This window comes from Sinohyriopsis cumingii, unplaced genomic scaffold, assembly GCF_028554795.1.
Source record: "Sinohyriopsis cumingii isolate HCF-2022 unplaced genomic scaffold, ASM2855479v2 utg004681l, whole genome shotgun sequence".
In the NCBI taxonomy this organism is placed as follows: Eukaryota; Metazoa; Mollusca; class Bivalvia; order Unionida; family Unionidae; genus Sinohyriopsis; species Sinohyriopsis cumingii.
The window spans coordinates 27955-32500 of NW_028316799.1; positions in this window are offsets into that span (position 1 = coordinate 27955).

Consider the following 4546-nt stretch of genomic DNA (forward strand, 5'->3'; position numbering starts at 1 on the left):
CACTCTCTCTCTCTCTGGTAGCTAGCAAGGTGCGAGAGAGAGAGAGTGAGGAAAGGCTTGGGGAATCGAGGGTTTGGCCGTGGTAGAAAGCCCTTGGTAAAAACGGAACGAATTCAAAAAGGTGCACCTTTTTGGCAACTTTTTGACCAACTACCCACACATAGTATTTGGCACTATTATATAGGAAAAAATGCGTTTCCTATGGTCTCGATTGAAAGTGAATCGAGACGAGAGAGAGAGAGAGGCCGATAAGGCAGGCAGACACACACACTCTCTCTCTCTCTCTCTGGTAGCTAGCTAGGTGCGAGCGAAGGCTAGCCTACCAAGGACAGGACAAGCGAGAAGGGAGAGAGAGAGGCAGGCACACTCTCTCTCTCTCTCTGGTAGCTAGCACGGTGCGATCGAAGGCTAGCTTACCAAGGACAGGACAAGCGAGAAGGGAGAGAGAGAGAGAGGCAGGCACACTCTCTCTCTCTCTCTCTGGTAGCTAGCTAGGTCCGATCGAAGGCTAGCTTACCAAGGACAGGACAAGCGAGAAGGGAGAGAGGCAGGCACGCTCTCTCTCTCTCTGGTAGCTAGCACGGTGCGATCGAAGGCTAGCTTACCTAGGACAGGACAAGCGAGAAGGGAGAGAGAGAGAGAGAGGCAGGCACACTCTCTCTCTCTCTCTGGTAGCTAGCTAGGTCCGATCGAAGGCTAGCTTACCAAGGACAGGACAAGCGAGAAGGGAGAGAGGCAGGCACACTCTCTCTCTCTCTGGTAGCTAGCAAGGTGCGAGAGAGAGAGAGAGAGTGAGGAAAGGCTTGGGGAATCGAGGGTTTGGCCGTGGTAGAAAGCCCTTGGTAAAAACGGAACGAATTCAAAAAGGTGCACCTTTTTGGCAACTTTTTGACCAACTACCCACACATAGTATTTGGTACTATTATATAGGAAAAAATGCGTTTCCTATGGTCTCGATTGAAAGTGAATCGAGACGAGAGAGAGAGGCCGATAAGGCAGGCAGGCAGACACACACACTCTCTCTCTCTCTGGTAGCTAGCTAGGTGCGAGCGAAGGCTAGCCTACCAAGGACAGGACAAGCGTGAAGGGAGAGAGAGAGGCAGGCACGCTCTCTCTCTCTCTGGTAGCTAGCACGGTGCGATCGAAGGCTAGCTTACCTAGGACAGGACAAGCGAGAAGGGAGAGAGAGAGAGAGGCAGGCACACTCTCTCTCTCTCTCTCTGGTAGCTAGCTAGGTCCGATCGAAGGCTAGCTTACCAAGGACAGGACAAGCGAGAAGGGAGAGAGGCAGGCACGCTCTCTCTCTCTCTGGTAGCTAGCACGGTGCGATCGAAGGCTAGCTTACCTAGGACAGGACAAGCGAGAAGGGAGAGAGAGAGAGAGAGGCAGGCACACTCTCTCTCTCTCTCTGGTAGCTAGCTAGGTCCGATCGAAGGCTAGCTTACCAAGGACAGGACAAGCGAGAAGGGAGAGAGGCAGGCACACTCTCTCTCTCTCTGGTAGCTAGCAAGGTGCGAGAGAGAGAGAGTGAGGAAAGGCTTGGGGAATCGAGGGTTTGGCCGTGGTAGAAAGCCCTTGGTAAAAACGGAACGAATTCAAAAAGGTGCACCTTTTTGGCAACTTTTTGACCAACTACCCACACATAGTATTTGGTACTATTATATAGGAAAAAATGCGTTTCCTATGGTCTCGATTGAAAGTGAATCGAGACGAGAGAGAGAGGCCGATAAGGCAGGCAGGCAGGCAGGCAGGCAGACACACACACTCTCTCTCTCTGGTAGCTAGCTAGGTGCGAGCGAAGGCTAGCCTACCAAGGACAGGACAAGCGTGAAGGGAGAGAGAGAGGCAGGCACGCTCTCTCTCTCCCTCTGGTAGCTAGCACGGTGCGATCGAAGGCTAGCTTACCTAGGACAGGACAAGCGAGAAGGGAGAGAGAGAGAGAGGCAGGCACACTCTCTCTCTCTCTCTCTGGTAGCTAGCTAGGTCCGATCGAAGGCTAGCTTACCAAGGACAGGACAAGCGAGAAGGGAGAGAGGCAGGCACACTCTCTCTCTCTCTGGTAGCTAGCAAGGTGCGAGAGAGAGAGAGAGAGTGAGGAAAGGCTTGGGGAATCGAGGGTTTGGCCGTGGTAGAAAGCCCTTGGTAAAAACGGAACGAATTCAAAAAGGTGCACCTTTTTGGCAACTTTTTGACCAACTACCCACACATAGTATTTGGTACTATTATATAGGAAAAAATGCGTTTCCTATGGTCTCGATTGAAAGTGAATCGAGACGAGAGAGAGAGGCCGATAAGGCAGGCAGGCAGGCAGGCAGGCAGACACACACACTCTCTCTCTCTGGTAGCTAGCTAGGTGCGAGCGAAGGCTAGCCTACCAAGGACAGGACAAGCGTGAAGGGAGAGAGAGAGGCAGGCACGCTCTCTCTCTCCCTCTGGTAGCTAGCACGGTGCGATCGAAGGCTAGCTTACCTAGGACAGGACAAGCGAGAAGGGAGAGAGAGAGAGAGGCAGGCACACTCTCTCTCTCTCTCTCTGGTAGCTAGCTAGGTCCGATCGAAGGCTAGCTTACCAAGGACAGGACAAGCGAGAAGGGAGAGAGGCAGGCACACTCTCTCTCTCTCTGGTAGCTAGCAAGGTGCGAGAGAGAGAGAGAGAGAGAGTGAGGAAAGGCTTGGGGAATCGAGGGTTTGGCCGTGGTAGAAAGCCCTTGGTAAAAACGGAACGAATTCAAAAAGGTGCACCTTTTTGGCAACTTTTTGACCAACTACCCACACATAGTATTTGGTACTATTATATAGGAAAAAATGCGTTTCCTATGGTCTCGATTGAAAGTGAATCGAGACGAGAGAGAGAGGCCGATAAGGCAGGCAGGCAGGCAGGCAGGCAGACACACACACTCTCTCTCTCTGGTAGCTAGCTAGGTGCGAGCGAAGGCTAGCCTACCAAGGACAGGACAAGCGTGAAGGGAGAGAGAGAGGAAGGCACACTCTCTCTGGTAGCTAGCTAGGTCCGATCGAAGGCTAGCTTGCCAAGGACAGGACAAGCGAGAAGGGAGAGAGAGAGAGAGGCAGGCACACTCTCTCTCTGGTAGCTAGCAAGGTGCGATCGAAGGCTAGCTTACCAAGGACAGGACAAGCGAGAAGGGAGAGAGGCAGGCACACTCTCTTTGGTAGCTAGCAAGCCCAGGCAAGGCAAGAACGTGGCTGCTTTTCGTTCGAAAATGGGCTGGGAAGCTCGATGGCACAGGGTACGTCGAAAAATATTCTGACCAACTACCCACATATAGTATTTGGCACTATTATATAGGAAAAAATGCATTTTCAGGTGGCTCGGTTGAAAATGAACAAAAATTTTGGTGTAGCATTCATATAGTAGTGGTATAGCTGCCTTGCGAACCGAGCACACTAGCCTACGATATCGGGAGCTATACCACAGTACTGGGGCGGTACACTGAGCTAGGCTTGTCTAGGCGCTCGCTGGTACAGGGTACCCCTAGGCAGCTGGCTTCGGACGATAGGGAAGGTGCATTCCGTGAAATGCTTTCCTTCCCAGGCAAGGCAAGAACGTGGTTGCTTTTCGTTCGAAAATGGGCTGGGAAGCTCGATGGCACAGGGTACGTCGAAAAATTTTCTGATCAACTACCCACATATAGAATTTGGCACTATTATATAGAAAAAAATGCATTTTCAGGTGGCTCGGTTGAAAATGAACAAAAATTTTGGTGTAGCATTCCTATAGTAGTGGTATAGCTGCCTTGCGAACCGAGCACACTAGCCTACGATATCGGGAGCTATACCACAGTACTGGGGCGGTACACTGAGCTAGGCTTGTCTAGGCGCTCGCTGGTACAGGGTACCCTTAGGCAGCTGGCTTCGGACGATAGGGAAGGTGCATTCCGTGAAATGCTTTCCTTCCCAGGCAAGGCAAGAACGTGGTTGCTTTTCGTTCGAAAATGGGCTGGGAAGCTCGATGGCACAGGGTACGTCGAAAAATTTTCTGATCAACTACCCACATATAGAATTTGGCACTATTATATAGAAAAAAATGCGTTTTCAGGTGGCTCGGTTGAAAGTGGACAAAAATTTTGGTGTAGCATTTATATATGAAAAGTATAGCGGCCTTGCGAACCGAGCTCACTAGCCTACAATATAGGCTGCTATACTGTCGATACTGGGGCGGTTAGTACGGCTAGGCTGACCTGGGAAGCTCGCTGGTACAGGGTATCCCTAGGCAGTCGGCTTTGGATGAGCTGGGGCGGTACGTGGCTTGGCGACCTAGGCGTCTAGGTCGCGGTAGGCTGGCTTGACCTACCGACACGTTCCTTGGTACAGGGTACCCTTGTGGCTAGCCATCGACGAGCGATGCTCTAGGCTGGCATGGTATAGGTAGAACCGTGATTCTAGCCTGTACAGGTTCGGTATACACGGCTTGGTTTTTGTGGTTATACGATACATATATCGTGGCGACTGAGCGGCTGCATTATCTGGCGAGGCACTTTTTAGTGATTCCCTGATCGCAGTCCGACGCACAATGGTTTATCGCTCTC